Here is a 20,325-nt window from a genome sequence, read left to right as displayed (position 1 = left end):
TTCTTATTACTGTCATTCTGCTTGCTGCAATTTGTGATAATTTTCTTTGTCAATGCAGTTTATTGTACAATGATCAATAGCTAGGTAACAAAAAAATGTTGAAGACAGGGCTATGCCCGAAAATCAAAGCTTTAGATCTCAGATCCTGAGTAGAGCGGTCTTATTTTGCTATACATCTGATCAGAAGTGGTATTTTTATCAGTTTAACTGCACTGGAACAAATTTTCCAGACGTACTATTTTTTAATAGATCTGCAGGCTTATTAGACTGTGACTTTTAGGATATGGCTTTGCAGTAGTTAACAACTACTAAAAATCAGTCAAACCAGATTTACTCTTCTATTTACAAGTGTGCATATATTTGAGCTCATTTTTTCTGATTGCAACACTGCCATTAAGACTGCTGGTTAAGCCCTTCATTCTCCATAGCATTTATTAAACCAATTGCATTGTTTGATAGGAATTTCTAGACCTCCCACTAGCTAATATTTAATCAAAAAAGTGGAGCCACTACTTACCTTTGACAATGTCTACCGAACAATCAACAGGTCATCCTGACACTGCACACCTCCAGGAAAGACAAACTGCTCCAGAATATTTCAGAATATTGTGGGGAGGCTCTGCTTCTACTCCTGTCTGTTTTACACCAGCAGAATTGAGTAGAAAATTTTCTGTCACTTCTTCTAATGTCTCTTCAGCACATATGATAGAAGCCACAATTACTACTGCAGTGTGAGGGGTTATTCCCTATTCACTATCCAAATAGAAAATTGCTTCCAGTCTTTTATTTCAGGGTGAGTTTTTTTAGCAACCCATCTCAAAGTTTTATTTCTCACAAACTCACCAGACATTTAAAAAGTATAAATATTTTCTCTTTTCTGTGATATTTGACCATTTATCTGTTGCCTAACCTTAAAATGTTTGCCTTCATCAAAACTATTATATACTTAAATCACTGGCTGTGCCATACAGCTTTCCCTTTTGGTTTGTGTTGATTCTAAATTGCCTGTTGCAGAGTCAACAAAGAGTATGATTTTTTTGCCAGAAGTTTCACATTAAATCTATAGAAACAATGTTAGTTTAGTATGTATTGACTTTAGAAGGGCTGAGAAATGAAAAATATGCCTTCCATCCTTTTAATAATTTTAAAATACAATTTCTAAAAAGTGACAGAATTATTCTGTTCCTTTACATGAAATATAGTCCCTTCTATTTTGCTGGTAAATGTGTTAAAGAGGCTCAGTGTTTTCAAATAAAAATTACATAACTCTTATGATCTTTGCCACTCATTTCTCACTTCTACTAACTGGAGTGTGGCCAGAATCTCGAGCTTCAATTCCATTTGAAAGCAAATAATTCATCTTCTTTCCCATTTTCTAGCTTTGAGAATAACTATTACTCCTCTTTAGTATTTATCCTGACAGAAGCTGGCAGAGGAACCAACTGTGCACCTTTACTTGCTGCTTCAGAGCAATAGCAACTAGTGACTTTACGGTCAGGAAGTCATTTTCTCACAAAACTCTGTCTTCATTAATTCTTATTCTATTTTCAGCATACCTCTCACCCAGTTTGAACTGGGCAAACTGATAATCACATAGTCTGACAGGGAAATACTATCATGTGTCTGTCCCAAGTATAGATGCTATTGAGCTGTGTATTTGCACACTGGTCTTACAGATGGGGGAATTTGATCTGTCCTACATACAGAGAATGACAAGCAATGTCACATACTTCTCTCTCTTCTATTCTGGCTGTTTAAGAGCAAGCTAAAACCCAGCTAAATATCAAAGTACTACACCTCTGTTGCCCCAGTTGGCCAGCTGAAATGAGTAGACAGACTGACTCACAGATGACCTGATTTCTTGTCATTTGGCAGTGTGTAGCTTGGAAGTGGAATGAACACAAGCATCAGGGCCTATTGGAGAAGAGCAAGCTGGAATGAGATACAGTTTCACCAGCTCCTTTGGTATTTTAGCCCTTCTGCATCCAATATAGTAAAAAAGATCAGGGTTTACAAACTCTCATCCACAGCAGAAGGATCCCTTCCATCAAGCTACTAGGCATTTCTGTGATGAGGCCATGAGAGAGACTGAACAGCACTGCACAAAATACTCATGATCCTTAGAGGAGAGCTCTCACTGTTGCATCATGCATAAATGGTACTATCTCCTTGCTGTGCTGGTATTATTCTGATTTCAGAAACTGAACAAATACTAAAGCAGAGCTGCAAAAAAAGGTACTACTGGAGCATCAATGGTGTAGAGAATTGGACATTAAAATAATAGCCTACTCAGACAGTATTTCTTTCTACACCATTTAAGGATCTCCACTCCAGCACTTTTCAATTGCTTCTGCCTGCTCACATAGCCACAGCTGAAATAATGACATTTCTTCACTCATTCCTGAAGGAAATGCATTTAGCTACAGTGACTCACAGATTTTAACTGTGATTCCGTGCTGCTTCTTTTCTCATTTTTGTCCTTTAAACAGAGAGGGAGATTGACCTTTAGCCATGCATACAGTTATTTAAGCCAGTGACAAGATGATGTACATGTCATTACACAAGCAGACCTTGCAAGTGCTTTCTCCTTTCCCTGTCTCTGTGTGATAGTTGGGCAGCTCTGCTGTAATTGCCTTCAAAATGCTTCCCAAATTGATGTGACAAACTTCACCTTGTGGTCAGCCACAGCAGTGGCTTATCACAGGATCCATTTAGGTCAAGTGTTGAACTGGAATGTTCAGAAATGGAATTTCAGCCTGGAACTGTTCCCTACATAAGCACACTAAATGTGAGGCTCATGGGGTTATATTAACCTTCCCACCCAAACTACCAAAACAGAGAAGATTACACCTCTAGCTGGAGGTGAAGGATGCAGGTCAGACTACCCTTGGGAGGTGGTAATTTATCACTGCAAGAACTATTAGAGAAGAACTTAAGTAAAATATTCAATGGAAAGGATGGGATAAAAAGAAACATGTTGAAGAGAAAACCCACACATAGTTTTCCTTCATATGAATAAATAAATTTCCTTATCATAGAGGCATATATCTTGCTAAATTTCATATTTAGTGAGATCATTGCAGTGGTCTACCTGGAAATCATTCACAGCTCTTAATATGCTTGTCTTAATAACCCCCCTATGAGAGAAGAAGAAAGTGTTACTATTCCAGTATTGCACAGAAAGAACCAGGGCAAAAAGAAAATATGACTTGTTCAAGATCACAGTTGGTGTTTGTTATTCATGACAATGTCTTCAAGTGCCTGTGCTACAATTCCTTGCTGAGGCAAGTAGGCAATGGTAGTAGCATTATTATGTAAAAAATTCTTTTGCTTTGAAATTAAATTTCTGGGGTTGTTTTTTATTGTTTTTTTTTGAGGGGTACTTTAGGGTGTTTTTTTTTTTTTTGTTTGCTTGTTTGTTTGTGGGTTTTTGTTGTTTTGGGGTTTGGGGTTTTTTTTTTCAGATTTTTTATTTACTTTTGTGAGGCCTCATGCCATAGGAAACTTCAAGGACTTGCATTTTCTGGTTGAAAGTATACAACTGGATAACTATTTCTGTTAGCCCTAAGATATCAGATTATTTTTCTCAAAATTATTGCTGTAAGCTTATTTATATCCTATTTATATTTATACTCTTTTGCAGATGATGGCAAAGGAGAGCTTTTTTTTTTGGTTATCCTAAGGTAACCCAGAGAGATGCAAAGCCCCAACAAGATAAAAAAAATATATTCTACTTGCAGACTGTGTATTAATTTTAAAAATGTAGGAATGGAAAAGGCTAATAGAAAGTGTTTTCAGGATTCCTCAATTCCTTTAAATAACAGTGTATATTCTCAAACCTTGTCTCCAAATATGGTATCATGGATTAATTGCTGTGTGATTTTTTCCTTTACAACACTCTGGAACATTTAAAAGTTTCCAGGACATATTGTTGGATGTGTATCTCTGAGTATCTGTATCGAAAAGTAGCAGCTGCAAAGATCACTGGCTTTTTGCACTGAATTGGAGTAAAAGGAAAAATGAACTATGTTGATTAGATGGGATTTATTGATGTGTCAAAGGGCCACTTCAAATTCTGTGCTCTCCTCTTCATACATGCTTTAAAATACTGATATATCTCCTTGGTGCTTTTAGAGTGGCAAGATGAAGCTGGCTTGTTTCCTTTCTGGTATGACTGGAAAGAAAAATCAATTTTTGCTTCATCTGAAACCCAGAAAAATCTAAGTGTTGTCAAGCTCAATGAAAAGTAGGAGCTGAATTCTTGCCTCTGATTAGAGCAAAGAACTTCTGCCTACACATACTGGCTAATAGGGACAACACCAAGCCCAGGGATTAACTGTGTCCTGATGGAACTAACTGAAAATTCACTTCCTGCATTTCAGCCTTTATCATTTTGGTTTAAAACCAAACACTGCCCACTGAAAGAGTGTCTAATGTAAAATGTAGGTGAGTGCTTTCAGCTTGAGAGGGCTAGCATAGAGTGGAATGTAAAAATGTTCTCCATATTGCTTGTGTTCTCTGACACCTGTCTCCTTGTCATTTTAGTTCATTGCCTTTGTGTGGCTCTCAGAGCATTTTAGCCATATTAGTATTCCTGACATACAGACGCAAGAAAACATATCTATACTTTGAATTTACTTTTGTACCTTAGTGGCAAATGGACTTTGTTGGAAGAAATGTGAGTATTAGTTTACATCAAATAAGCAGGATTTCTGAAGCGATGAAATGCGGGGAGTTTTCATGAATTTGAAGGAGCCAGAAGCTGCCAATTATTCATTTCTACAGGACTCCTACTTCAGACAAGATGTGAAGGTTAATCTATTATGAAACACTTTTCCTCCTTACTTTTCTAAACAGTATCTAAAGATTGAAATGATCATCAGTAACTCTTTTTTGTGTGGGTAGTAGAGGAGGAGAATTTTTTATGTCAAGTATACTCTCCTACATATGGTGTTATTAGGAAGGTTAAATACATAGTGACTTTCTAGGTACAAGTTTAATTTAAGGGAAAGAGGTTATTCAAAGTCAGAAACCAAGAAGTAACTTGCTTTTCAGCTTCTCAGAAAAGATCATTTGCTCTCAAAACAAGCCTATCTTTTAACTGTGTATAAGGCTTTTACATTTGCTGAATTAAGGGTAAAAAATTGCTTCACACCTGCCTTGCTCATCAGTTCAACTTGAGGGTGCTAGGAGCTGAGCAAGAAGTCAAATTTACAATGAGGGCTACTGTTCATTTCCCAACAATCGTGGCCTATCGCGCTGTGTATGCTGAATTGCCATAACACTCCAATTACACTCCAATTCTCCTCTGCTGCTGTTTGGTCTCCTTGTGGAACAGTCATCCCAATGAACTGTCTATTTACAAAATCTAAAAAAAAACCTTGAAGGAAAAAGCAGCAAGGTTTTTCTTGCTCTTTTCCATGGGCAGCATTCTCTTGGCACATGTTCAGAAATGACTTTTGCTTGCAGATGATAAATGCTTTCATTATGCATTCAGCAAAAATATTACCATCATATGTGTCAAAATCTTGAACACATACAGATGGCTACAGTGATACAAACTAATTGATGGTTAAGATAAAAATAAGTTTTTTGATTTTTTCCATTTCTCAATGTACTTAACAGAATTAATTTCAAATAGGTAAAAACTTAATTATAACCTATATTTGCTCATTTTCTGAATACATCACAAAGATGATTAAGTGAATGCTACACTTCAGTATTTAAATATATTCCCCAAACTTCAACTGGAATTTAAGATGACAGGAAAGTTATGTTCTGTTCTAAATGGGTCTCATTTATCTCACAAGATAATTGTGAAATTTTATGGTATTTGGCTTGCATATAGAGATTTCTCTGTGTGATTATTTAGTAGACATTTATAGCTTCACTAACTGTAGTCAGTGTCTTGCTCTAACTAGGTACCTGAAATTCTTTAATATTTCAGCTGCAACTTCATGAGCCAAAATAGACATACCTTTATCTAGATGCAAACACAAAGTGAGAATGTTTGTGCAGAAGAGTTTAAAATATTATCACATCAGTTTAACATTTATGTACAATTTGCAGGAGGAATTTTAGAGGAATTATTTTTTGCTTTTCCAAAAGCAGGATCCCACTTAGTTTCAATACAAACGTAAATCACAATTCACACTCTCATTTTGTGGAAATTTCATACAAAAGTGTTAAAAAATGCAGATTATTTCCATTTTCAGTTTCACATGGCAATGCAATCTGTTACCTAATCTCCACATTTGGGAATAAATAGAAGACAAGCAGGCACCAATGAGTAGACAGTTTAAAGGGCATTTTGTAGTAGAATAAAATTCCTCTCTATCTCATTACAATTAAATTTCATTGTAAGTTCACGTGTTTAGAACCTTCCCAGGGAGAGAATGTGAGTGAGGCCAGGCCACTTTCTGTGCTCCTCTGTTCTACAATGTGGTTTCACAATCAAGGAAAACTTCCCGCACCAAATGCATGCCTCAATCCTTTGAATACCCTTAGTTCTGTTCTTACTAAGATCAAGCACATGTTTCAAACTATGGTGTGAAACTGAAGCAAGCCCTAAGAAGAACAGTAGCCACATCTTATGGAACTGATAGTTTTTGAAATGACACAAAACCAATGCATCAGTGTCTGCATCACTGGCTGACTGGCTTCATAGAAACTGAGTACTCAAGAGGAAACCATTTGCACATATTCTTGTTTCTAATGCTAAAAGCAGTTGAATTCCAAGCACGAGAGGAAAATTCTAGTATCACTGAGAGTTTAAGTAGACTGAGGGCTTGAGATTATTTTATTCTTCTTTGGATTTAATTTTCACTCAAACCTGGTCAATGTGTTCCTTGTTAATGCTACTTTATTCTAAATAAGCTGACCATTTTTTGTCCAGCAATGCCTTTCATTATGAACTTCTGACCTGATAAGTTCCAGTGTTACCTTTCTTTTCATGCTTTCTAGGCCTATATTTCTGTATTACTAAGTTACCTACATGAATAATTACCCTTTTTTTACTCCTATTATCTTTGTCATGTTTGGGTGGAAAATCTCAAGTAGAGTGGCAGAAGCAGCCTGCTCTGCAGCAATTGCAGCACTGTACTCTACTAGCATAATAAAGTGGTTCAGAGCAACCTGCCAAAATCTGTAACTCCTGTTCTTACATCTAGGAGGTCTGTTCTGGCTGCACACTTCAGAAAGACAAACTGCCTTTCCTGTTTCTCTTTGCAGAGATGTTCAGCCAGCTGGAGACATATTGTGCCCTCTGGGCTGTTCTCTATTTGTCTCAATGGTTTCTGTTAAGATTATTTTGTCTTTAATGAGTTTTAAAAGCTTGACATGTTAGAGTTTTTAATTTCATTTTGTTTGGGTTTTTTTGAGTACATAAATAAAGATCATCTGTGGTAGTTGCATGAAAGAAACAACAGATCGAAAGAATAGTTCACAAATAATTTTTCTTCAAGAAAAACCTTTGATGGTTATTCTCCATTGAACAATCAAATCTTGCAGGACACAGGGGAGTCAGTATATGCAGCATATCAAGGCAATGGAGCATCTGGAAATATTTTTTTCTTTAATATTTAAGGGGAAATAATGCTCATAAAAATTCTTGCAAAATATTGAGGTCAACTTCTTTTGTGAAGATACAAACCACAAACTGACAAAAAGTAAGAGCAGGTGGAGATTCAGTCCTGGAGTTTATTGTACAAAATAAACATAAGAAATACACTCTGTCAGGTGTATTCAGCTGACTTTCAAACTGATTTCTGTGGTGAGTACTATTATTTGTGTTGATGGGGATTTGAACCAGGAAAACTTCTTTTAAAAACACAGATGGCTGGATGTGGTTGCTGCCTGTATTGAGTGTGATATCCTGAACCAACTCTCATAGACAAGAGAAGCCTGATGCACCTGAAAGAGTATTTGCTGTTGCCAGAAAAAGTCTTCCAACTCTTGATAAAATTATCCTTAGGTGAAACTGCTGCTTATGATAACATGATGATTTTCATCAGAGCTGACAGTGATTTTTAATCAGAGTATCACCTTGTTTAGATGGGAGATGCTTATTTTAAAAAAATACAGCACATCTGTATGAGCAGTTTAATGATGAACTTTTAATTGTCATTCAGTGGGTATTAACAGAACCTTTTGTAATGAACAAAGTAGGATAATACAAACTATCTTCTAGAGAAGGAAGAATTACTGTGTTTTCTCCCCCATTGATCCCTCCCTTTAATGCATTCATGTGAACAAGAGGAAGTGGGAGTTGCCTTGGGTATAAGATTCTGTCCCAGCTGTGACATGAGGAAAGAGCACTTAAGTTGTGGGATGCTCTATGACCTGTGTGACTATGCTGCTATTTTTGGAAGTTTACCAGGATCTAAGATTTTGAGGAAACATACACTGTGCCTAGTTTCACTAGATCAAAGCTTTGTCCTACTCGTTGGAGAATTCAGAAGCATGACAACAAAGTGTTTTTCCCATCCCTTTGCTCCTGTTCATGCTCTCTAGAAGAAAGGTGTTGATCCAACTGTTTAGTTTGCAGCCAAATAAAGAGCTGCACATTACCAAAACCACCAAAGGGGATTTCCAGTACGAATTTGCAATTTCAACAGCTCTTTGTTTTGGGATAGGAGTTTTTTACTGATGAGCTGAACCAAAGCATATTACAAATTATAATTTTTTGTATGTTTAAGAGGGTTTATTCCCTGGCTTACTGGGAGAATTTTGACAGAAAATATGTACTTGTTCAGCGACTCTCAGTATGCCTTTTCTCCTCATCAAGACACAACTATTTTCATAGGATTTTTATTTTCCCAAAGCCTGTGAACCATAAAGATAACAATCTCACTGAAAATTTGAAAGACCATGAAATGTATACAAAATAGAAGCTCAGAATGAAAAAGATTGCCTGGAATAAATACTGATAGCATAGTAAAGCAAAATCATTGGAGATTTCTGGAATACTCATCCCCAGTACATTGTCCTACCTTAATATATTGAAATTAATCTAATATTTTAGATTAAAAAATATATGCTTGTTTGTTAATGTGAACTGTTTGTGTATATGGAAAGTATACTTGAACATATAGTTTCCCCTGTAAAAAGAAATAGGGATTTTTACATTGAGCTTGGTTTACAAAGCTGAATTGTGGAAGTTTAACTTTTGACCTAATTTGCAGAAATGAAATTAGAGAGTATTAAACAGAAGGGAGAAAATTTAAAACTTTTGGAAAGGAGAAACAATAAAAGAAAAAAACCCAAATAATTTAAACTACACTCACATAACAAACACTATTAACAAATAGAATACACATACACACACAAAAGAATAAAAATAGATGTAATCACTGCAAAATAATTTAAATGGAAATATTTACTAAGGGCATTGGAAGGTCAACAGTCAAATCGTGCAATATGACATATATTTAAGTCTCCTGGTATAAGGACAATTCTTGCGTCAGTAGACTGTTTGCCTTGATGAATTCCCTGTTTAGTGTTATTCTGTTATTATCTCTTAATTTAGTTATCTTAGATTTAAAATCTGATTTCAGCATAAGTATACAGAAATAGTGTCATTCATAAAACATGCTCCACCGATTAAAGAAAAGAGATGCATTCCTTAGCTAATCTTTCTTGGCAGAAGCAAATTTTCAAAATTAAAATCTGTTCATAAATACAAATAATTGAAGGGGCCTGCAAGCATATTTCTGTAGTCTCCTCACTACATATATCCTGATATGGAAAGCAGATGACTAAGACTGTATGTAAAGCAGAAGATTTAACCTCATAGCACTTTCAAGCCAGCAGGAGGGTAAGAAAGAGGTTCTGAAGCAAAAGTTAAATAATGCAAACCAGGATGTTCAGAATTCACAGTCTCTGAAATCTTCCTGCCATGCTGAGGGCAAAATTTAGGCAGAAAAGAAAAGCTGCAATGCATGGCTGAGAAATGAAATAGCTTCTGATTTACAGGGAACAAGGAGAAAAAGAAAACACCACCAAAAAAAATCAAGCAGAAAACCAAACCCAACCAAGAAAGCCAATTAAACAAAACCACCACCAACAACAAAGAAAGCAAAATCCAAAACAAAATAACTTAGAAACAGAGGGAGTCCATACAAGTAGGGAATAAAGACTTCATATAAACAAAGTGGAAACCAGCTGCTAATGCTTTGTATGAAAATGCTACAGGAGGCATTTTTAGGAGTAAAAAAGAAAGAAGAATGGAAGAAAAACATCAAACATTAAAGAAACCACCATTTGAGATGATGGACCCTCTAGGAATTAAGTCAAGGTCATTATTCTGTATTTTGGTAAACAGGGTGGCCCAAAGTATGACATTTTTGCTGGTGATGTAGAGTGTATTTGAAGACTCTGTATCAGAAGCTCTCATCAGACATACACCTCCTGCCCTAAAAGAATAAAATTCAGGCTTAAACTGAATCATAGAGTCATAGTCAAAAAATGACCTAGGCTAGGTTGGAATGGACCTTAAAGATGTTCTAGTTTGAGCCTCCTTGTAGGGGTCAGGAATATCTTCCAGTAGACCAACTGGAAGGGTCCAGTAGATCCAAAGACTCCTCCAGCCTGGCCTCAGGTAAATGGACAGGGAAGTTATTAAGAACAAAAAGCCTGCCTTCATAAAGCTGAGTTCTGTCCGACTGAGGGTCTCAGACAAGGCCACAAGCACTGGCAGGTTAAATGCAAGTGTATGCTAAAGTAGGCTCTGAGAAAAAAACTTGCAAAGACATAAAAAGTAATAATAAATTCTTTTTCCAACACATCAGGAGCAGAAACTTGCCAGAGAAGTGTGAGAGCCAATAGATAAGCAAGGCAAAAAAGCATTTGCCATGTACAAACTTAGGGAAGTTTCCATGCTGAAACTCTTCTTTTTAGAGGAGGTGTTAGAGAATCTGTCACAAACTGAAGTGTTAGGGGAACAGATTATAGAACAAATTGACAGAATACTCAAACCACCAGAGCTGGATGGCACCTGCCCAAGTTCTAATGGAATGCAAACATGAAATGGCTGAACTATATAAATTCATAGCCAGACTACATAAATTCTTACTTAAAGCCACATAGATATAAGGTGCAAATGAGAAGGGCAAGAAGACTTTCAACAAAGAGGTTCAGAGAACAATACAAAGGTACAGAAAAAGATCAAAGCTATGCAACAGTTTCAGCATGATGAATGATTAAGCAGATTAGCACTACCCTGCCTGCAAAAGAGGCAACTGCCATGACACTGAAGAAAGGAGCATGTTACAGAAAGTATTGAAAGTTGGTCATCATTTTTTCTAAGGCTTGAATAAGCAAATATCAAATTAAACTAATTTGTGTGAGATTCAAACAAAAAATTTTTCAAACAATCATTACTTTAGTTGCAAAGCCTTTTATCTTGATAAAAGCTGGGTTTGTTTGGGTTTTTGGGGGTTTTTTTGGGGTTTGGGTTTTTTTTGTTTTTTTTTTTGGTTTTTTTTTTTGTTTTTTTTGTTTTTTTTTTTTTTTTGGTCCAGATTTGACTTGTCCAGTTGGGAAGATTTTTGTTTCCTAATTGGAAAAATCTCAGGTGAGAACAAAGAAAATGACAGGCGGCTAGGAGAAAAAAAAAATACAGAAAAAGATTTAATTGATATGTTTTAAATAAAGAGGAGGTCACTGAAGGAGGATGTAAGTTCTCAAGTACCTAAAAGGCTGTTGCATAGAGCTAAGGGACTATTCTCCATGTCCTCCAGGGACAAAAAGGAATAGGTTCCTCTCTGCAAACTAATTAATAGCAGGAATACATTTCTAATGGTAGAGAAGCACTAGAAGAGATTCCCTGGAGACTCAGTAGAGCCTCTACCCTTGGAAGGCTTTTTAAGGCTTTTTAAACTGACAGGAGTACTGGGTGATTATACACGGATAGGATGGTCTACACTGCTTGTTGAGGGATATCTAATCTTTCATCTGTTCTGTGGCTATTTTTCTCTCCTCTAAGTAAGAGAAGAAACATTATTTCTCCTTTTACTTTGGCTTTTTCTGACTATTCTTTCATGCATTTATTTAAGTTGTTGACCCATTTTCCAACTTTCTATGGCTATCAATGTAACCTATTACTTCCCAGATCTGAAAAAGTATGTGTGAGGTGTAGAGATTCTGCAAGATAACAGCTGTCCATGACTGACAGATGTCTAAACCAAACAAAAAAAAAGGATTCTCCAAGCCAATTTAAATAGTAGGGAAGTATATGGTAGTCAAATGAATGTTTTGACTGGCTAATTGCTGTATTATTTACACAATGACTTCAACGTGCTTTGATAATATAGTCCAAGTATTCCCAAGCAAAGATCCTCAATCTAAAACTAAATGCAGTATATCAATCAAATTGCACTTAATCAATGATATTCTATCTGTTTTCTTACCCCAAGACATCCATTTCTCCATCAGTCCATCTCAGGTAGAGAGGGCCATATGGTGCTCTAAAGCAATGAGCACATGCTTAATAGACCAGTTTCAAAACTAAGTTAACAACCTAAGAAGAACATTTTGATCAAAGCATTTAAAATTTTGGCCTGAGATATTTTTTTTTAATGCCAAAAAATGTTTCTTAATTTAGGCCCTTGAAAGACATAGATTTGCTTTCCAATATCCTGGATTTGACAGACAGTGGAAGACACCCATAGGATATGTGGGTGCTGGCAGTGAAGCCAGACCAGACACTTCCAATAGAGGTGTCTAAATATGGATTAAACTGCCTCTCTTGAGGCACCCAAATTTGAAAATGACTGGCTGCAAACCCCACTGAAGCAGCTCACACCACTCTCTACAGGGACTGCATGCCAAAGTTCTAGTAGCAATTGTTTTAACTGGAAAGAGTTCAGATTTCATTTTTCTGAGAGAAAACTGGCCAGTCCCAATTATGGAAACAAATCTTCAGCATAAAACTTTTAAAAAACACAGAAATTCTCCTGGGGAAGTTACTAGCAGGGCAAAACTAGCTTTTCCAGAAGAGCTGACAGTTGTTTACATTTTAATGCAGAGGAATCCAGCAAGTCTGCAAGTTTATTTTTAGTAGCTGTAAACTGAGTTATTTAACTCCTTTTTTTCTGTGACTGGAGCTGAGACAAAAAAATGATTAACATAATGGCCAACTGGTGCCTGCGCTTATGCTAGAGTTCAGATAATGATGAATACTGTGTTAATAAGAAAGCAGTAGGATTCTTTCACATTATATTTCTTGTGATGTCTCATCCAAATATTTGCAATCTGACAGCCTTTGTGCTTAGAATAGTTCTGGTTGCCACATAAAATGCTGGGTTGCTATCCCTGCACAGGATGAATCTGCTTCCTTCCTTGTGGAGTAAATCTGGCAAAGAATATTTTGTTACCAGTGTCCTGGCTTCATCACTGGAGCACAAGTCCTGCCAGATCCAGTGATGAAAGCTGTGGCAGCTGCTCACTCAGGGCTGTGAGCTAGCAAAAGCCAAAAGCAATCCAAGCCTCCCTGCAATAGGATTATGAGAGATGTCCTCCGCTCAGGCTCCCCAGTGGTGCGGAACTGTGGCAGTCCTAGGGAAAGCACCCCAGGCAGCTCGAGCTGCTCCCTGCTCACATCAAAGCCAGCAGTTCAACACTGCTGCTGCTAGTCCTGTGTGCTTGTCAGGGAAAGGACTTTGCTGCACTAAATTAATTCCTTTCTAAGTGTGAAACACCTTCCTGTAAGACAGCAAACTTGCAAAGCTGGTGTAGAACTGGGATTCTGGTGTAAAATCAGAATTGCCTCAATTATAAATCAATCAAGTCACAGGAGCTCAGTTGGGATATCATGTTTTCTAAAAGAACAAAGCTGCTTTTTCCTCCAAATCCACCCTTAGGGATTGCATTCAGGGAGCAGTCAGAACAGTGACTGTCAAAATCATTTCACCAAGGAACCATACCATGAAAATGTGTTAATGTAGGCATAAAGGAAAAGACATTTCTAAATTATGCACATTGAGGAAGATAAACCATCAGGTTTTACTATACTACCATGTATGTGTATATGGTCAAAAAATAGCTCTAACCAAAAGAAGATGAGAGGCAGTCACATAACTTAAAATGGATGGCTAGTACCTGCATGGTTTGGCTTCTGTTCTTAACTAAGATGCAGACTTTTGCCCTTTTCTCTGGCACATTATTCAACTTCAGAGTCTGTTTCCAGATATATCTCCAAAGTAATGCAATTTAATTAGCTACCCTCCAAGGGGGCTGGAAAAATATTTATGAAATACTTGCAGATGCTTTTGATCTGGGAAGCACAGCAGAAGGGCAAAGCAGTATTTACATGGGGTTTGACAAGAATTGCAAGCTATCTAAAGGGAAAGCTGAATTATATTGCAAAGCATTGAACTATTCTGGCAGAAAGCACAGAAAAACATCAAGCATATTTGGTAACCAAACCCTTTATTGACACAGGTCTTACAGGTCTTTCACATTTCTCACTGTTATGACTAAATCTATTCAAAGTTTGTCAGAAAGAAATGCATCTGAAATCATGCTTATGTTAGGATAAAACTTCTAATATGTCACTGGTTCTGTACACATAACCACACAAGGATTCTGCAGGGAATTTTGTATTGCATACCTTATACAGCCTATTATAGGCAAGGAGGACAATTTGGATAGATTAGTCATTTTCTTATCTCACTAACACAAAGCCTTTACTGGTGAGACCTATATCAATCAAGCAACTCCTGAATTACTACTCTGTGAGAGAAGTTAATATTAACAGGCCAATGTTACCTGTGTATTTCTTTGCTCTTTTCACCTGCATTCAGAATAGCAAGAGTGGGCAAACTGTTGTTAAGGATCAAATATTAATCCACTGTGTCATGTGAAATTTGGACAAGGAAATATACAGTATTTTCTGAGGTTTTCTTTGTCTCTGATCGTAATAGTGAGATGTGAAAGACAGGTGAAGAAATCTGAGTTAAGCTTTTTCCTATTAGTTCAGGTTTTTTTCTTTCTCTGTTTAGCAAAAAAAAAAAAACCCAAAATCCACCACCAGTTGTTGGAATTGCCAACAGTTATGAGCTGAAGAGTTCAACACAGTCTGACAGACACTGGCAACACGACTCAGTATAACTCTTGCCAGGCCACTGTCTTTGCACTGCCATTTGAGTCCCACGGTCTTGTCTATTGTTCCACGTAAGTGGGCTCCTACAGATCTTCAATAGGCAGTGACCTTCCCACAGTTTAAGGAACGGGGCTGATGGGTATGAACTCTGAAATTAGAAAAAACTGTGCTTGCTAATTTTAAATTACTTGCCCAAAATAACCTGATGTTCACATCATGTTAGATCATGCCCATCCATGAAAGCCAAACTCTTCCATACAGTCTGAAAGGAGGGCAGACTTGTCTCTAAAGGTTGGAAAGCTCAGGTCTTATTTAGTGAAAAGCCTTCATATCACAAAGTCTCAGTACTGAGATTTTAGAGTGAGAAAGGGAAAAGGGGCTGCATTTTTGGGTAGCACAGGACAGAAGTTTTATTGGAAGGAAAAGCATCACCAAGTTTAAATTATAGCAAGTGTAAATCTGTACCTGTTTTAATATTTCATCCCCAAACAGAGGAATTTCAAAACAAGTATGTTGTAGGATGGATTTAATAATCACTTTTAGTCAAAGGGTTTCTCCCTGTTAAGAGCAGTTCAAAAGGATTTACTGTGTAATATCCATTTAGACCTACCACCAACCTGACCACACAGGACATCACAGTCAGTAAGAAAGCTTCTTTGTAGCTTTTAGAAAACTTTCTGATTGAAATATTTCCTGTCTATTTTCTTTACTGAAGATTAGCTAAATTCAGTATTCAGTTAATACATCAAATGCAGAAAAATAGCATTCCCAAATGATTTAGGTAACTTTGCTTTAGAAAAGGACAAGAAGGGCACTGTGGTTGTGGGAGCCATGCATAGTAAAACTACTTCTTTAAAATGAAAGGAGTTCCATGGTCTCCCTAACATGTTAATAATGGGTGACAAATAGTAACCTATTCAATTCTTAAAAAAAACTCTGACAGATGGAATTTATGTGTTTTAAATTAGGTTTGATCCAATAATGAAAAAAATGACAGTGCCAACTGTCAAATGCAAAGCTGCCATTCCTGGTAGAAAAAAATCACTTGTCTGAGGCTAACTTAGGCAGCACTAAAAGATACTTATTGTTTGGAATGCAAATTTAGCAGAACAATAAAAAGAGAACATTACCATGTAGGTGCACAATTTAGGATTTATCAAGTGACTCTCTAAATTTCAAGGTAATGAGAAACAAATTACTAGAATATGTAAAAACTTTCTCATTTGACAGGTAAACTTATTATCTTAGAAAATACTGCAAATATACAAGATAAAAGCTATCAAACTAATTCTGTACTCTTTTAATACAAGAGCACCATCTTCTACATTCATAACTGTTTAATGTCTCATTATTGTCTTTTATAACTCATATACTTTTAAGATGAAATCACTTGAGCCATAAAAAGGTCCTGAGATTGAACCTCTGCTACTTAGTGCACAGCTTGTCCCGCATTAAAATAGAGTAAAACAGTCAGAAGATGGTGGTCAGGATGTATTTAAGCATAAATTCAGTTTGTGGAAGAGGGAAAAGTAAGCAATTGTATAAAATTTGCTAGGAGATCCAATAAATTAAACGTTCATCTGTTCCAAAGCCTTAATACCCACAGCAGGAGAGCAATAGTTGAAATGGGGAAAGACGGTTACTACTGCATGTTTTTGACTGGCTGGTTAGAGAAGTGTGTAAGAAAAAATGGAATATGAGGAAGGGCAAGGTTTAGAAGGTAAGTTCACAAGTGGATCACTCAGCAGACTCAGAAGAAACATAGATGGACTCCTTGAGTGAAGAGCTGTAAAACCTGTAGAAGTGGTTTTCTGCCAAAAAGAACTTTTGCTTCTTTTCACCTCTGTTAGCTGGTCTAAAGATTTTATTTATATCCCTAAATCTTGCCAATTCCTCCCCCTTTACTGATTCTATATATCAAAGCCACTCCACTCCCCCACCATATCAGGGCAGGCACTGTGTGCAGCAAGACTTCCTACTACTGCTGGGCAGTACAGACAACTCCACAAATCCTTTTAGTCTTGTTTTGTTTTGCATGAAGCCACTGGTTAAAGACCATAAATGTTATAATTGTGAAATTAATATTTCAGTTGTACCTACAGAAATACACATCTTTTGTTGTAGATATTGTTAATAGAATAAAAGGCAGTAAGTGGTAACTTATATAAGAACTGAAACCAGTGATATTTTTATTAGGCAGGTAATTTTCTATTTTGAAATTCAGTAGTTCAAATTACATTGCAAACTGTCTCACTTTAGATATTTTTTTACTGAAATATCACATGCAATTACTTTGCCATTTTCCTGGTCCCCTCTTACATTTCTCCATGGACAAACTGAAAGGCCTGTGTGCCACAAGAATCCTCCTAAAAAGTATTAGAAAATGATATTCTTAATAGCATAGTCTCTCTAATGTAACTTGCAGCAGGGTTTGCTTGTATTTTAAGTACAGTGAGGTGCAAAGGATACAAATAAAAGCCAGAGGAAAAAAGGTATACCAATGAAAATCAATTAAGGGCCTCAGCCTTTCCCTTAACTCCAAAAATCCTGAGTGATGGTGTTGTTCAAGGGTCTGAAGGCTCCACTGGGTAATAGCTTTGCTGTGTAAGGCACTACATTGACATGTAAGGAGACAGTTCCTGCCCTGGAGAGTTTGTCTGTTTATCCAAATTAAATACAACTTGCATTCCCTTTAATGTGACCTTTTTTCCTTTCTTCATTTTAAATGGCTTTAAATGTACCATGCTGGGGACAAGTTCTCTGTGATATTTTTATTTTGAATCAATGTTTCAGTGAAGTATTGCCTTTTGGGTTTTAGAAAAGAAAGACATTCTTAACCAACACATACTGCATGAATTTTTCATGATCCTATAGCAAGTCACAGTGTCACATGCTGGCACATATACCAAGCAGTATTATTTTTGTTTAAATACATGAACACAAATAAAGGATTTTCTGAAACAGAAGAAACACCATTCACTCTTTGCCGTGTGTCTTAGTGACATAGGAAAAGCAAAATTACTTCAGCAGAAGTGTCTTGCTTGCATTCCAATCCCTCTGCTTCTCTAAAAGGGCAGGAGGCTTCTTTTAGACATCAAAGGGCAGGTAGGGTGTTACTTCTCTGAGGAAAGATGAACAAACTTTCCCAGAATGTCTTACATGGATATTTGAGAAAGGGAGAGCTCACAAGGGAGATGACAGTGGAAAGTGTAATTGCTGCACACAAACTCTCCTGCTGGCTTTGGTGTAGTGAGAGCTGTGCCATGCCCTTCACCACACACCACACACTGTCGGCAGCTGTGTGTAACAATGGGGCACACGTTGTAAGTGAGGTCTTGGTGTCAGGATTGGTATCCATTTCTTCCATTTTTCTGCCCATCTGGAACACACACCATCTCTATTCTAATCAACAAGGAGCTTTACTTTCCTTGATGGAGAGTCATGACATAAGAATAAGCGCAGCATTAAGTGGTAGCTAGAGATAGGGAGTGGAGTGGAGTAGGAGCGCTGATTTAGGGGATTATGTGGAGTGTAAATCAGAGCATTATTGAAACCCAGGGGATGAATTAAATCCTGGAATATATACTCTGAAATGTAGCTCCTGAAATTTATGTCTCACTGAAATAAAAATAATAAAGAACACGTTCTTTGTAACAAGAGCCCAATTTAACTCCTGTGTAGCTCCATATTCTAAAAATCCACTCTATCAGGTTTATAAGCACTTCTAGTGTTATATCAAAGATTTGAAGAGGTTAAACTAAAGGCTGAAAATAGAAATTGCAAGAGCATACATCACTGTTGATACTGCTAATCTTTCAAAAGGCTTAACAGGAACAATCTTTCTCATATGTTCTCTTATCTTCTCATACCCATAGAGGTTTGTCTGAGTACTAGCCCAGAAAACCTCTGCAGGCAGAGATTAAATTAATTGTTAATATTGGAAAGCTATTTTCAATCTGCTGAAAGGTTTTAAACCATAGTTCAATGACTCCATTTCATTCCCTATGTCCTGAGGGCTGTCTCCTTTAGGAGGTGGGGGGGTGTCAAAGTGAAAAGATCATTGATTAAGTATCAAATGTGTTTGCGCATGACTTCTTCCCTCACAAAGAAATGCCCTGAAGCAATATAATGCTTGAGCTTGAAGCACATCAGTTTTACCCTCTGTATCACTAAAACTAAACAGCCCAGCTGGGTCACCACACTGGGGCAATTCTACTACCCTCTGTATCAGGGCTCTTACCCAGGATCTCTAGGCCATTCTCCTTTATCAGAGGAGGTATCAAGGCCTTCCATCTACAACAGTTCCTGGACTTCAGCTCCAAAATTATTAACAAGACATTGCACACTCTGGTACTGTAAAAAAAATCTTGGAATTAAGGAATGAGTGTATAATTAGGAAGCATTGCTCTGAAACTTAAAAAAAAAATTCATGCATTAGTCACAAATTCCTCCACAGTTTATCAAATGTAGATGACTGGCTACTGAAACACTGGGATAAGGATCAGTGCTTTGCCCAAATAAATTGCCATTCTCGAAGTACCAATACCTGAACTGATTGCAGTTAATCATAGTCTGCTGCAAAGAGAGCCAAAAACATTGGTATCTGCTAAAGAGATGGCAATGTGGCCGTTCCATGTATCAGTCAAAAGATCTCGCTTAATGATTGTTATTTTCTTGAAGTACTTCTGGTATCAACCTTGAATATCTACTAGAAGCAGAAAATACACAGATCTGCTGTCTACCAACCCTATCACTTGCATGCAGAAGAGTAAATCTGAGATTATTAAGGTTCCTTCTAGTCTTGAAATTGATTTTGCAAGATTCTGTTTGTGTCTGATCTTAAAATTAAGCATTTTCTTTCTGCAGACAGGTACTTGACTTGTGCATACATGAACAATGGAACAGGTGAAATGGAAATTCTACTGGGGATACATGGTAATAGCCTTTTTCTGTATCAATTATCTTTGAATGCGTGGAAGAAACAGGATAACAAGTTTTATTCTAGTCCTTGTTCTGAAATTCCCAGACAGCAGGCAAAACTCCAGCTTCTGTCCTTTTTAATGGATGTTTGGGAAACTCAGTAGCACATAAACACAGAAAGGGCAATGAGAGTGATTCTGTCCCCTTTCCTCAGAACAAGAATGGAAGCATTTCCTGAGAACCCATGACTTCTATCTTGCATGTTAAATACAAATAATAATACCAAAATTGAGCTCTTGTTTCTC

The sequence above is a fragment of the Molothrus ater genome, chromosome 4 (assembly GCF_012460135.2).
Source record: "Molothrus ater isolate BHLD 08-10-18 breed brown headed cowbird chromosome 4, BPBGC_Mater_1.1, whole genome shotgun sequence".
NCBI lineage: Eukaryota > Metazoa > Chordata > Aves > Passeriformes > Icteridae > Molothrus > Molothrus ater.
Note: the sequence above shows the minus strand (reverse complement) of the source record.